This window comes from Ctenopharyngodon idella, chromosome 24 (genome assembly GCF_019924925.1).
Source record: "Ctenopharyngodon idella isolate HZGC_01 chromosome 24, HZGC01, whole genome shotgun sequence".
Lineage (NCBI taxonomy): Eukaryota > Metazoa > Chordata > Actinopteri > Cypriniformes > Xenocyprididae > Ctenopharyngodon > Ctenopharyngodon idella.
The window spans coordinates 10,096,435-10,113,128 of NC_067243.1; positions in this window are offsets into that span (position 1 = coordinate 10,096,435).

Here is a 16,694-nt window from a genome sequence, read left to right on the forward strand (position 1 = left end):
AAATAAGAGTTTTTGTGCTGCTATCACCATGCACACTATTTAGGTTATTTCATCTGAAGGAAAGTAAACCTACAGTACCCTGTCTGACATTTCTCTAAGCTGACTCTTATAAATACACTGAATAAATGTTGACCTTTTGAATATAACAGAATATGTTGACACAATGGGAATCCCGTACTGACACTGATTAAACAATAAATATTTAAACCATGTTAGGCTATTTATTGGCTTTTCAAACAATAAAACAGTTATGAAACTTTGGAATTTTGAAAAATGGAATATTGACTGAAAACACTTTTTTTTGAAGTTTGAAGATTATTGGGGTATGTTTTACAACAAAATACTATTTTAGTCTTTCTGCTTCAAAATTTTATGTTTAATTTAATGTGTACTTGCTGTTTATTTTTTTTATTTGTGAAATTTTCTAGTTTACTAGTGAAAATAATTTAAAAGTAAATCCTACATCAATTTTTCTTTCAGTGCTTGTGACAACTAGCCCCGGTCTCTTATACAGTAAAACTGTTGCGTTAACTGTCTGCACTGAGCCATGATTTTCAAATATATGGATGGTATGTGCTGTCGCATGTATTCATCTCTCAAGAGGCCAACAAGATATATCTATCCTTATATCTGTTTACTTTGCAGACGCTGTTTATCTTGTGCACACAGCAGTGTGAAATGTTTACAGGCCAGATAGTGGAGTATGCAGTTAAAAAGTGCAAGTAGAATGAATAACATTTCATAACACAGCATATGCATACATAACAATGATTTAACAGAGGTTTTTTTTCCCCATTGCTTAAATATTTCAGAGCATGAGGCCGATGTTGCTACTGTATGTCATCGTCAGTGGCGAACATATGGAAAAAGGTTATGATATGACCCCTGGCCCAGAGTTTTGAGCTGTGTGAATAAATAATGCAACTCCTTTGGGGAAAACAGAGGAGGACGCTACATGGCAAAGTCCTGCTTGCTCACCTCCAAAATTTCACATAGGTGTCTCACCTAGAAATATGCTGAACTGGACAATGAATTAGTAAATAGCGTGTTTGTTTTCTTTGGATGAATCAAACATATTGCCCCACATGGAATCGTAATAGTTTTTGCAGCTGGGCCAATCTTTTCAGCTGTGAAGACAGCTGTGACCCAGTCCAAAAAATCTAGAAAAGGGAAGAAAAATGAAAACAAGGCATAATGGGAAGTTATGAAAGCAAAGCACATAAACAGCAGACTTTATTCGATAATAATGATGGGGATTCGATACTGGATTAGGCATGAAAAACTTGTTTATTTGTTTGTTTGAATAAAGATACATGGTTAGGCATGAAAACGAATAAAAAAAAAAAATAATAAAAAAAATAAAAAAAACATTACCTATTAAATTAGTTTTAAGATTACACTTGTGAAAGAGACAGATTTATTTATTATATTTTTTCCATGCCTTTATTTATTTATTTATTCATTCATTCAAATAAAAAAAAAAAAAAAAAAATTATGGGAAATAATCAAAAGCAAATAAACAGCAAACTTTATATAATAAAAATGAGATAAGATATAGGCATGAAAAGCTTATTTATTTATTATTAATACATTTTCATGATTAGGCATGACAAACTATTAAAAAATAAATAAATAAACAAACAAACAAATAAATGTGTAATATTTATTTATTAAAAAAAATTATGGGAAATAATCAAAAGTAAATAAATAAATGTATTTATACACTTTCATGCTAATACCATATCTTTATTATTTATTTATTCATTCAAATAAGTAAACAAAAAAATGATGCAGAATTAGTCATGAAAAACTATTAAAATAATAAATAAATAAACAAATGTGTAATATTTTTGTGGTCTGTTGTAAGATTAAACATGTGAAAGAGACAGATTTATTTATTATATTTATTACCATGCCTAATCCTCTTTCTTTCTTTCTTTCTTTCTTTCAATAAAAATAAATAAATAAGTAAATAAATAAATAAATAAATACATGATAACACAAACAGCACACTTTATACAATAATAATGAGATATGATATGGGATTAGTAATGAAAAACTTGTTTATTTATATTTGTATAAAATATATAATTTATTTATTTATACATTTTAATGCTAATTCCATATATTTATTATTATTTATTTATTTATTTATTCAAATAAGTAAACAAATGAATGAATAAATAAATGTGTAATATTTTTCGTGTTTGTTTCAAGATTAAAGTTAAAAATATTGATGTTATTATATTTATTTCTACGCCTAATCCTGCATCATTTATTCATTCATTTGTTAGGTAGTTCAAACAAACAAACCAACAAACAAATAACATGTGAAGGAGACACTTTTTCTCACATCATTTTGACTTGACTTTGAGTTCAATTCCCAATCTATCATGTCACTGGGGGAAACTTGTCTCCTGTCACTCAAGACTAAAACCACCCCTCCCTCTCCACCTCTTTTTGGCAGCCAGACAGACATCTCAATTCACCAAAACGTGGATATAATTTGTGTATACAAATGTCAAAATGTCAATAGATGTAATCCTTTCAAGAGGTGCCGGGGTTTGTTCATTGACGTTTTGGCTGCTTTCCTTAATCCAATACCAGCTGAGTGTTTTTCACAAGGCGCTGTAGGGAAAGGGAGGGCTCTGCTCTGTCCAGATGGGTTTTCTGATGGGATTTCTCTGGCCTGTTGGAATTGATAGTGTTTTAGTGTGAATATCATATCAAGTGGACGATGACATTTAGCTGTTTCTTACGAAAACCTTATGGTTCATACTGTCATTTCATTAAGATGGAAAAGTTGATTACCTCATAAACATTTCTGAATGTCAGTCTTGAAAAAGGAAACGATCGTGATCATGGGCTACTTTCTAACATTTTTTTTTTCTAATATTATGGTCTACTCTGAAAACTCCCATACTTGAACCCTTAGTCAGGTCAATCACCAGTGTGAACAAAAATGGGCTTTGCCTGGTAATTTTATAAGGAACTGCAATTTAAAACATGGTTTAGGCTCACTCTCAGTATGTGAACTTACTTGAATATACATAGTATATATAGTATAGTACATATTTATAATGTACTGCCTAGTAAAAGTGGTGTTCTTAAACTCCATAGTGACTAACAAAGTTTTACAGAAGAAAAAGTGAGTGGTGTTGGCATGCTGCTAAGGTGCTGTGGGTGGTTGCCGGAGCACTGCCATGCAGTTGCTAGGGTGTTTTGGATGGTTGCATACTGGCCCAAGTCAAAAGAGTCCACCCCCAAGAATCTTTGATATTTTGACTCCAGTTCCTACTCCTTCAGTGTAAGTCTGTGGGATTTCTTTCTCCCATTTTATCATCCGCCAGGCATAAATCGCTTGAAGTAATAGCACATTTCTCCTAGACCATCATGTCTGTAGCATAAACATTGTGTGGGAAGGGTTACATGTCAAAGTTTAATACTTAGGGTTAGGGGTTTGTTCAAACTCAATCCTAAGTGTGAGCAAAACCAAGCCTTAGCAAGCAAAGTGCTCCAGACTAAACAAAATAGTCTACTAGGGAGCCACTGGCTCCTAAAATGACTTGGTTAGTCAACAAATACTCCAAAAAGTTTCCTTTATATCAATAACGTCACAATTGGACAGTGCTAAACAATGTTAATATTTTTGTGAAATATTTGAATGTTTTTAGAATAACATTTAGGCTATTAGCCTACAACAAAACTCTGTTGTGAACATGTAGCTATGTTTAATCACAAATAACGATTTATTGTGGACAAAAAAAAAAATGATACACGGTTCAGGGAGGGAGTCTTACGATTAAATCGCGTTCAAACAAACCGCTGGTCGAGTTTTGTGAATCTTTTCAATTGAATCAATAAAAGATCCGGTTAATAAGAGTCATTTCTTCGCGAGTCAAACATCAGGGTTCGCGCTGTGAACGAGATAAACGATATATCTGACGAAACCGCATATTATGAACGCAAACAAACTTTTCGCGACTATCGCCAATGACAACTAGAGCTGCAACCGAAATCACATCCCTACAAGCCTATAGCCTACTACAGGAAAAGGCTATGTCTGAATTTACAGTACTCACAAAAGAGTAGGCAAAAAGTACCCGGATGACCGAGGATTTGTGAATAGAAGTGAAACAATGCAACTGACGCTGGTAGGTCATATCATGATACAACATGGTGAATATTAGTGATGGAAAAATTAAGCTTTGCCAAACACCGAAGTTTTCCCCTCAACTCGAAGCTTTTCAACACGCCACGGTGCACACTAACGACATCTTGTGGTCAAAAGGTGGAAAAAACTGCCTTTGGACTGTTTTATATAATAAATCAGTTTGTGCTATGAAAACCTAAAGCAAAGAAAATATATATAAACGAGTCTTTCGCGTGTCATTGTACTTACACAATGTATGAATAGAGTCTGTGAATAAATTTGTGGAAAAAATAGGCAAGGCTCATGTAGGCATATATGATCAAAATAAAAGATTATCGTGGAATGGTCAGAAGTACTTATGAACTGGGAATTAGTACTGAACATGAACAAAACTACACATGTATGATTTATTATCATCAAAGAAGCGAATGACACTTTAAACTTAGCAAGGGAAACTTCGCGTTGTTTCAATCAAGTGTGCGAAAACGAATCTTTGGACCAACGGCTCTGCTTCGGACGTCACAGATCACGTGGTTATGGCGAAACGAATCAAGCTCCGGTACAGTGCTACACAGTTAGACGCTTCGTTTTTTGTTTTTGTTTTTTGATAAAAGCTTCAAAGCTTTGGTTTCGAACGTCGCATTACTAGTGAATATAGTACGTCCGGATTACATTCATACTGTATAGAACATACTTTTTTTAGAGGTCGTGAAGTAATTACTTATTCAAAACAAGTAACTCGAGAGTATGCAGTTTTGTTTTATTAGCAGTCTGGAGCTCTGAAGTCTTAACTAATTAGCATAGAGGAGAATTGAACAAATGGGACTATTGATATTTATGCAAGCTGTGCATTATGAGAAAGTGATCTCTGCATGCTGTACAGAACATTCTGTTGACAAATCAATAAACATGGTGTTGGGTGAGGTCAAATGAAGCTTGAAAAAATTATTAGAGTCACGATTCCTTTTTTCAGACGTTCAGTGATGATGTTCAAAGAATAGCTCGCTTCCTGTTTGCCCAATGGAGTTATTGATTGAATTTAATTGCTCAATGATCACATCAGCTGCGGTGATATTTAGTTGTTTATTTTTGATGGTTCACGAGTTCTTTATGATGCTTTCAAAGACTTCCATTTATCATTACCCACCATGCAGGCTTGTTTCGCATTGATTTTGATTCTGATTAATTTTGCACGGCTTCGCAGTGGACACCAGACACAGATCGATATGTGTGGCGTTATCTGAAACAGATGCAGCCAGAGATGATTAAGCGCCATGACGTTCTTCATCTCGCTGATGGTGTTTAATATAATGGCACACTTCCTGTTTTTCCCTCTTCTGATATTGATTAAGCTTAATTATCCGGTGGAAGTGAAATAACGTGAGGACCTTAGAGGCCAACTTCAACACTTAAAGAAAAAAAAAAAAAAAAGATTTACCATTGACAGCAAAGTACTTTATCACTGTGTATATATAGCATATGCATATATATAGCCAATAATGGAGGTTACAATAAGATTGTTTAGGGGTCAGTGATGTGACAGGTCATTTTTTGTCCAAAGGCCTTAATAATAATAATAAAAAAACAAAGATATAACATCCAAAGGATGTAAGGTAGTACAACTATATCTCTTTTATTGAATCCAAAAGGTTTTGATTATATTTTCCTACATATAAAGGTATTTTAAAGATTTTAAAATGTCAAAAGGTCGTTCGGTTTAACCGTCCAAAGGCCAATACAGCCATTTCATTTGTGATTAAAGTATCTTAAAATGTCATAAATGTATATATTTTTTATTCTGACATGATTTTATAACATCATATATCAACATAGTGCAAAATGATATTAAAATTATGTGTTGAAGTCGTTGCTTTGTTATGAGAAAGAATGTCTGGAAAAATGAATTTCATTGATGTCATTCGGAGTAACCAATATAAAGGGACCATTTTGGATCAAGTCATGTGGTCAATATCATGTGACAGGATGTGACATCATTCAGACACCTGCAAAGGACCACATGGTCATGAAGCAAAGTAACTAACTCTCTTTTAACTATTTGAAAAATTCATGTTTTCATTTGCTCATACGCATGTCCTGAAACATCAGGTCATCAGGTCAACCGCTATAAAACATAAAATAAAAAATATAAACTATAAAATATAAAACTAAAATATAAAATGTTTGATTGTTCTTAGCTAGCTAGATATCAGCCTGTTAGCATTGTTTGAAAATATCGTCATTCGGTATAACCAAAAGTGTCATTCGGTAAAACCAAAATTTTGGTTAAACCAAATGACTTTTTTGGTGACAAATTTTACCCATTTTGTAAAAAATGACAAAAGCAGTGTTAATTGATTATAAAAACCACATAATTTCATTGTTATCACTTAATAAAACTTCAAAATGAATTATATCTCCATTATGTTTTTTTCACACTTTTAAAAACCTTATTCGTCAATGACCCTTAGTCCAAAACCATTTCTGCCCTGAGAAAGATCTATAAACCTTTATGTTTTGAAAGTCCTTTATTTCTTTCAAATCAAGAAATTGATTATTCATCACAACATTTTTCTTTTTGTTATATGAAGGTTGCATTAAAACTTTTTACCAAAATTTATTTCTTCCAGATTTTTAATCATAAAATATGAAAGTCCATCACTAGAATACCAACATTTTGCCCCTATACATTTTAAAAGTTAGTGTCAAACGTGGTCTATATTCCAAGTCTTCTTAAGTCATAAAATAGCTTTGTGTGAGAAAAAGATCTAAATTAATCACTGATCATCAAATGACAACTCGAGTAGTTTGTTTATTATTTATGGACAAAAGAGTGAATATTAAATCACATAGCCAATAATGAAGGTTACAACAAGTTTGTTTACGCCAAAGCCATTCCTGCTTGAAAAAGACTTTTCTCTATTCCTTTCAAGTGGCCTTTTTGATTATTCATCATGTAGTGACTTTGAGTGTTTTTACTATTTCCACTTTAGCTCTAACCTTTCCACTTACGCCATTGATTTAAAGAAGTGAATGTATGCCTTTGGCCTAAAAACGCTTGACGAAATTGAATTAGAGAAAATGCAATTTTCCCAACAAAAGAATTTCAGATTGTTTGGCAGGGGAAATACAGGGCCAGTATGAGCTCAGATAAAGGAGCGTGTTCTTGGCAACGTCCACAACATCATTAATGTAGGACAATGTTACTGCAAGGTCCATTGATCACGTTTTTCAAAATGTGTTAAGTGTGAAAACACTCTCCTAAAATGTGTAACATGGGAAAAATTTCATTTACCGTCATATAAACCCTGTATGTGAAAGTCAAAAAAAGAGGACAGATAGAAAACTGATGCCAATGTAAACAAGGGGAAAACTATATTATTTAACAAAATATGAAACTGTGGTTTCTGAAGAGGGTCCACATTCACGGAGACCTGAACTGAATCTCTATTGAACTCTGGGTTGAATATTCCTAAAACAATTACTCTGCTTCCCCCATGAGGTTCAAACAAATGCTGTAAGGATCAAGTAGAGAGAGAAAAATCAAATACAAACTTAGAGTTCATGTTTTTGTGTCAGTGCTGTTGATGCATTTAAATGGGTATACTTTTTTGCCAGATTCAAAGTAGATTACATTTTTCCTTTCATTTAATAAAAGCTGATAAAAAACACACAACATATAAAACTTAATAACAAGCCGCATCACTGTTTGTAATGTCTAAGCAGAGGTAATGAAACTCACTCACCTAAACAATCATCTCTCTCTGATTCATTAATGTGTTCAAATCCTGTGCCGAACAAACGAGAAGGAATCGGTTCATCTTAAACGGTCCTCTCTCTCTCCCCCTCATGTTGCACTGGAAAGTCTGATTTATTTTAGTGAATTGATTCATCCTAAATGATAATCTCTCTTAAATGCAGCGTTGGAATGTCTGATTCATTTTTGTGATTCAGTTCATCCTAAATGGTCCTTTCTTTTCTTGCTTGAAACATCAAAATGCGGACATATTTTCCGTTAGTTCAGGAAATTTTGCTTGTGAAATACATTCATTTTTATGGAAGCTTGTTTCCGCCACGGAATAAAAACTAAGAAAGGTAATTGCGACTTTTTGTCTCACAATTCCTAATTTTTAAACTCGCAATTGCGAGAAATAACGTCAGAATTGCAAGTTTGTATCTCGCAATTCTGACTTTATTTTTAGCAACCCTAAGAAAAAAGTCAGAATTGTGAGATAAAAAGTCACAATTAACTTTTTATTTTTCGCAATTCTGACTTTATTTCTCGCAACTGAGAAAAAAGTCATTATTGTGAGATATAAACTTGCAATTGTGAGGAAAAAAGTCAGAATTGTGAAATAAAAAGTTGCAACTGCGTTTTTTATTTTTTAGCAATTCTGACTTTATTTCTCGCGACTCTGAGAAAAAAGTTGTAACTGTGAGATATAAACTCGCAATTGCGAGGAAAAAAGTCAGAAATGTGAGAAAAGTCGCAATTATCTTTATATTTTTTCACAATTCTGACTTTATTGCTCGCAACTCTGAAGAAAGGTCATAACTGTGAGATTCATTTTTATGGAAACTTGTTTCCGCTACGGAATAAAAAATACAAAAGGTAATTGTGACTTTTTGTTTCACAATTCCTAATTTTTAAACTCGCAATTGTGAGAAATGAAGTCAGAATTGGGAGTTTGTATCTCGCAATTCTGACTTTATTTTTAGCAACTCTGAGAAAAAAGTCCGAATTGTGAGACAAAAAGTTGCAATTAACTTTATTTTTCGCAATTCTGACTTTATTTCTCGCAGCTCTGAGAGAAAAAAGTCATAATTGTAAGATATAATCTCACAATTGTGAGGAAAAAAGTTGCAGCTACCTTTATAAATTTTTTCGCAATTCTGACTTTTTTCGCAACTCAGAGAAAAAAAGTCGTAACTGTGAGATATAAACTCGCAATTGCGAGGAAAAAAGTCAGAACTGTGAGAAAAGTCGCAATTATCTTTAATTTTTTTACAATTCTGATTTTATTTCTAGCAACTCTGAGAATTGAGAGACAAACTTGCAATTGTGAGGGGGAAAAAAGTCAGAATTGTGAGATAAAATGTCGCAATTAACTTTATTTTTCGCAATTCTGACTATTTCTTGCAACTCTAAGAAGTAATTTTTGTGAGATATAAACTCGCAATTGTGAGGAAAAAAGTCGCTATTACCTTACATTTTTTTGCAATTCTGAGAAAAAAAGTCATAACTGTGAGATATAAACTCACAATTGCGAGGAAAAAAGTCAAAATTGTGACTATTACCTTTAATTTTTGCAATTCTTTCGCAAATCTTTATATATATAAAGATTCACCAATCCCAGTCCCTGTATGTATTCTGACTCAGGTATGGGGTGTTTTTGTTGTATTTAATATAAATGTAACTATTCAAGTTGAACATTACCATAACTGAGTTTATTCATTCATTCACAAACCCTCACATCTCAATAATCTGTTGTATTTTTCCAGTCGTACTACAGTAAAAAGGATCAGGGGAGATGTTGCCTCTCTCGACATCCTATGTGTAAAGCTAAAGCTATGACACGATTTACACAAAACATAGATACGGCAAAAAATATTGCAACACAAACAGTTATCTGGTGAAAGCGGCTCATATGGGCCTGCAGAAATCTATACGTACAGTCTTTTAAAATTCATTGCAGTTTAAACTTTTCTGATATATCAATAAAATGGCCCTAAATCCAACTCCAGGGTTGATGTAGTTGAGTCAGCTCTTCTTCCCGGCATCTCGGCTCGATCTTGTGAGGGTTATTAATCTAGCAACAGGGTCCTTGTGCCCAACCACAGCTGTCTGCCTGTCTGCAATGACTAAATGCTCTTGTGTTGCTAACAGCGGGACCCCCGACAAGAGGCCCCTATACACACCCCCAGACACACTGATGTAAACTCAAACACTCACCTTGAGAGGAGACAAAGGAGGCTTAAAGGGACAGTTCAACTAAAACTGTGAATTATTACTCATCGTTTACTCATTCCAAATCTTTTCTTCTGTCATGAAACACAAAAGGAGTTGTCTAGTGAAAAAATACCAAAAAAAAAAAAAAAACAATACTGATTAGAGCTGTCAACAAAAATAGCTTTGAATTTATTTTAAAAGATAAAGGGGGAAAAAGTGTTTTTTTTGTGTGTGTGTGTCTTTGTATGTACCAGTTTGTCATACAATACTTTACATAAAGAAAATACTAATTGGTTTTGATGTGAGAACATTATATAAATCTATTTTGTAAATGGCTGCAAGCTCTGCATGTGAAGATCTGTCTTCAGAGCTCAAACAAAGCCTCTTTTACATTATATGATTATTCCGTCTTGTAAATTAAAGTGACACATGTTTTTTTTTTCTTCTTCATCATGTCTCGATCATTTGTCTTCAGGCCCCAGAAGTCACAAAAAGTACAAGACGTTCCTCAGAGCTATGCACAGAAGTTCTTACACTAATTTAATTATAGCGTATACTCGCTGATATTCAGATCATAGGCGTGCTGGCAAATGTAACTGACATTTGCTCTCCACTAGAGGTCTGTTGCTATGTCAGGTTTCACCGGAGAGCAGATGGCCACAGATGGTTTGTGGAAGCTCTCTCTTGTGCCCTCGAATTTCCTCCTGGATGCAATCGAGCAGCACATAAACTGGATTAAGCATATATGTATGTTTCTGTGTTGCGGGAAATTGTTAATCTAAAATCAAGCATCCCTTCAGAAAATGAATCTGGATGTTGTTGTCTTACATTCACAGCTTAACTATGCCATGACGGTTTCACTACAGTGTACAGCGGAATTATATTTCACAGATGTATCCATAAATTTGTAAAAAAAATCTCATATATCTTCGTAATAGCTCATACCTGCCTCCCTGTCTTTTTTCTTGGCACAGTTTTCCCTAAACATTCACACATCTGTGCTCACAAATTGCTTCTGTTACTGCCATTATTACAAGTAGCCGACTACATTGAAACAGGATATGAAGTGGAACCAAAAATTTACGACCATGTGACATTCTCAAAGTGAACGCTTTGGGGAATTCGTCACAGTGTACGGAGGCAATAGACTATTTACTATAGAAGTCATTAAACATGCTCAAAGCTCTGGTTTTGCCTCATAAAAAGGACATTTATGAAAACCGCTTTGTATTTCCCAGTCGCCTAATTACTAAGTATTATTAACCGGATTCATAAGTTGACACTAAGTTGTCTGGAGAGCTTCAAAAGAAGCATAAAAAGGCACACTTCCTGCTGGTGTGTCATTAAAGAGGTTATAAATTGCATTCATTGTTCATATTTAACCCTCTGTTGCACATTGCCTCTGGGAAACAAACCCATTTTCTTCACTTTTCAAGCACGAGCAATGCATGTATGATGGCAATAAAATGGTTAAAAGACTGAATAAACTAATAAAAAGCACATTCTTGGTCACGCTGCACCCTTACCTTCTCATACGTAGAGCAGTGTTTCTCAACCGGTGGAGACCGTTTTGAGTGGGTTGCAAACCATAAAACCATAATTTTAAATATTTTTCTGATGCAAGACGTTTATTTTGAAAGACGTGCGTGAAAGCTGTTGCCAATGGAAGCTTGTTTCCGCCATGGAATAAAAAATAAAAATACTGTAGATAATTGCGACTTTTCATCTCACAATTCAGACTTTTTTCTCGCAGCTGCGAGTTTACACCTTGCAATTCTTACTTTTTTCTCAAAATTGCTGATATAAAGTCGCAATTGCATGTTATAAAGTCAGAATTGTGAGATACAAAGTCGCAATTGCGAGTTATAAAGTCTGAGAAAAAAGTCAGAATTGCAAAAAAATTCTGACTATTTCGCAATTGTGAGTTTATATCTCGCAATTCTTACTTTTTTCTCAAAATTGCTGATATAAAGTCGCAATTGCGTGTTATAAAGTAAGAATTGCATGATATAAAGTCAGAATTGCGTGTTATAAAACCAGAATTGCAAGATATAAATTTGCAATCGCGTGTTATATAGTCAGAATTGCGAGATATAAACTCACAATTGCGAATTATAAAGTCTGAGAAAAAAGTCAGAATTGCAAAAAAATTCTATTTCGCAATTGTGAGTTTATATCTCACAATTCTTACTTTTTTCTCAAAATTGCTGATATAAAGTCAGAATTGCGTGATATAAACTCGCAATTGCGAGTAATAAAGTCTGAGAAAAAAGTCAGAATTGCAAAAAAATTCTATTTCGCAATTGTGAGTTTATATCTCACAATTCTTACTTTTTTCTCAAAATTGCTGATATAAAGTCAGAATTGTGTGATATAAACTCGCAATTGCGAGTAATAAAGTCTGAGAAAAAGTCAGAATTGCAAAAAAATTCTATTTTGCAATTGCGAGTTTATATCTCACAATTCTTACTTTTTTCTCAAAATTGCTGATATAAAGTCAGAATTGCGTGATATAAACTCGCAATTGCGAGTAATAAAGTCTGAGAAAAAGTCAGAATTGCAAAAAAATTCTATTTCGCAATTGTGAGTTTATATCTCACAATTCTTACTTTTTTCTCAAAATTGCTGATATAAAGTCAGAATTGCGTGATATAAACTCGCAATTGCGAGTAATAAAGTCTGAGAAAAAAGTCAGAATTGCAAAAAAATTCTATTTCGCAATTGTGAGTTTATATCTCACAATTCTTACTTTTTTCTCAAAATTGCTGATATAAAGTCAGAATTGCGTGATATAAACTCGCAATTGCGAGTAATAAAGTCTGAGAAAAAGTCAGAATTGCAAAAAAATTCTATTTTGCAATTGCGAGTTTATATCTCACAATTCTTACTTTTTTCTCAAAATTGCTGATATAAAGTCAGAATTGCGTGATATAAACTCGCAATTGCGAGTAATAAAGTCTGAGAAAAAGTCAGAATTGCAAAAAAATTCTATTTCGCAATTGTGAGTTTATATCTCACAATTCTTACTTTTTTCTCAAAATTGCTGATATAAAGTCGCAATTGCGTGTTATAAAGTCAGAATTGCGTGATATAAACTCACAATTGCGAGTTATAACGTCTGAGAAAAAAGTCATAATTGCGAAAAAATTCTGACTTTATTTTGCGATTGCTAGTTTATATCACGTAATTCTGAGAAAAAAAAGTCAGAATTTTGAGGTGTAAACTTGAAATTGTGCGAAAAAATTCAGAATTTTGAGAGATAAAAAGTCACAATTATCTTTTAATTTTTTTATTCCATGGCGGAAATAAGCTTCTATAGTTGCCTCTTCTGTCAGACACAGTTTAAGTAAAGAGTGCCTGAGAAAAACAGGTTGTTCTGATTCAGTATCTATCTGCTGTTAGATATTATATTATTGTTATACTGTTATATTTATTTGACCCTTTCCATGTCTTGTATGAGTGGGTGGTTTTGGCCAGAATATGAAGTTGCAATGCGAACCACATTTCATGCCAAATCTTTCTTAAGTTCTTAAGAGTAGTTCTTAAATCTTAAGACTAGAGTGGAAGAAAAGTTTAAAATATTCTGAAGGAGCCTAAAAAATTTCCTTCATTTGTATATCTGTGAAACTGTCTATGCAATATGAACATGAATGTGGCTCTGTAGTGTCTGTGTTGCAGATAGCAGACTCTGCTCACGGTGGAGCGAGGCGTGGTGACGATCTAAATCGGCCAATTACATCCATTCATCCCTCGTTCATCACTCTGTTTGTCTGTCGAATGTTTGCTGACGGATCAGAGCCGTGGATCCATTCCAGCGCTTTTCCACATGATTAGATGGAACTAATTATTCTCACATCTCACGCTCAGTCTGGAATAAACTAATTACCCGTCTCTTAATGAAGGGAGAAAGGATTCTTGCAAGAATTCCTGCAAACGCCTTTCTGATCCGCACTCATCTAAAAATTTTGTTGGAAGTTAATTGGATGTCCAGAAGATTGAAAAAAAGACCTGCAATAACAGAAAACAAAGCAAAAACATGTATGCTAAAAAATGTGGTGTGAGACATTTGTTTTACCGTAGGGAGCAGCACATTGCTGTTAATTGCTCGCTTGATTAATAGATCTGATTAAACGAGAGCAGTGATTAACATATGTGACCAGAAGAGAGGAAGCTGATGTAATTATAACACAAATCATTAATGTAAATATGAAAACAGGATTATGTCGGTTATCTAATGGGCAGGGATGGACCTGCCCACAGCAAATAATTGTGTGTATAAAACAGCCTACAATCTAGGACCCGATAATTTACTCACCCCCATGTCATCCAAGATGTTTATGTCTTTCTTTCTTCAGTTAAAAAGAAATTAAGGTTTTTGAGGAAAACATTCCAGGATTTTTCTCCATATAGTGGACTTCAACAGGGACCAATGGGTTAAAGGTCCAAATGTCAGTTTCAGTGCAGCTTCAAAGGGCTCTAAACGATCCCAGATGAGGAATAAGGGTCTTATCTAGCAAAATGATCAGCCATTTTCAAAAAAAAAAAAATGTATATACTTTTTAACCACAAATGTTCGTCTTGCACTGCTCTGCGATGCTCCATGCATTATGTAATCACGTTGGAAACGTCACGCGTGACGTAGGCGGAAGTACTGCAGTAGGGTGAAAAACTTTTCTCCTCCAACTTCATAATCGTCTGACATTGTTGTTTTACCTTTTTTGACTTTGACTTAGTCTTTTCATGTTCGCTTTGTAGACACTGGATCGGTACTTCCGCTTACAGCACGCGTGACCTTTCCAACGTGATTACGTAATGCGTGGAGCATCACAGAGTACAAGACGAGCATTTGTGATTAAAAAGTATATAATTTTTTTTTTTTTTTAGAAAATGACCAATCCTTTTGCTAGATAAGACCCTTATACCTCGTCTGGGATCGTGTAGAGCCCTTTGAAGCTGCAATTTGGACCGTAAACCTGTTGAACCCCATTGAAGTCCACTATATGGAGAAAAATCCTAGAATGTTTTCCTCAAAAACCTTAGTTTCTTTTCGACTGAAGAAAGAAAGACAAACATCTTGGATGACACGGGGGTGAGTAAATTATCAGGAAATTTTAATTCTGAAGTAAACTAATCCTTTAATAATAATGATAATGATTAAAGCAGCATTTATCGGGGTTCAAGCATTTAAGGCCTTTAAGCACATATGTGTGAAAAGATATTAAGTTTTATTTAGCAAGCATGTAACAACTTACATCATATAAGGAACAGATCATTTACAGCCAATACAGGCAATTTACCATAGGAAATATATGTTTTTTTTAAGCTTTTTAACAGTTATAGCGCCATCTATTGTCCGATCTCCACAACTTTTTTTGGTGTCCTTACATATGTGTGTCAAATTTGGTGAAAATATCTCATTTCGTTTTGAAGTTATAGACACTTAAAATAAAAATGACCCATGGGTGAATTTGAATGGATTTTTTTGTTACTTCCTATCAAAATTTTGACATTTGGGCTAAGAATTTTAGTTAACGAGCTATGGTTCAGTGTTTCCTATGCTGGTTTCGTCTCGATCGGATTACTGGTTTTGAAGACATTCGCAAAAGTTTTTTAAGTGCTAAATCACAACGTTACACAAACTATAAGGCAAAACCTAGCATGTCTGGTATCGTTGGACTTGGCAAGGATTCAGGAGTCTAAGGATGTGACTCCTGTGAAAATAAGTCAAACACACCCAAAGTTATATACATTTTCATCCAAAACAGGCAATTTACCATTGAAAATATATCGTTTTTAAAGCTTTTTAACAGTTATAGCACCACCCATGGTTCGATCTTCATAAAAGTTGGCATGCTTCTTTAGAATCATATGCTGCATGTGCTTACTTAATTTCGTGAAATTCTGAGTTTTCGTTTAGGATTTATAGGCTTTTGAGCATATTTTGCCACGCCCGTTTTGTAAATGACCCTGTTATAGCGACCCAAAGGGTAAAGTTAAACTTTTTTTTGATAACTACTGATCAGGAGGGTCCAGAAAATTTTACTGCACTGGTTTGGATCCGATCAGGTGAAAAACCTAGGACTAGTTCGCAAAAGTAGATTTTTCACATAATCGAGAATATTTAATGAATGATTTGATTGACAGCAGTGGTTCTTGAGGCAAAGTTGTTCAGTATGAGGAGATCTATCAATTATATGCATATTGTGTGGATCTGTGAAACACCACGTGATTACAGAGAAGTAAAACTCTAAGTAGAGAGGAAGACTACTACCATTTGACAAAGTTTCAAGTCTCTAGGCCTTACGGTTTGGTCTGCACGATTCGTTTTAGGGAAGAAGAAAAATAATAAAAATCCTTACAATTACAATAGGGTTTCATCGCTTAGTGCTTGAACCTCTAATAATACATATTAAACACTTAAAATTATTAGGTTAAACATATTTAACGTATCTCTCTCTCTCACACACACACATTAAATTAAACATTTTTATTTGACATTTAAAATGTATCAATTTAATAGAATATAAATCAGATTAGATTTAATATGATATAATTTAATATAATAAATATATATAATATAAAGCAGACCCTAGT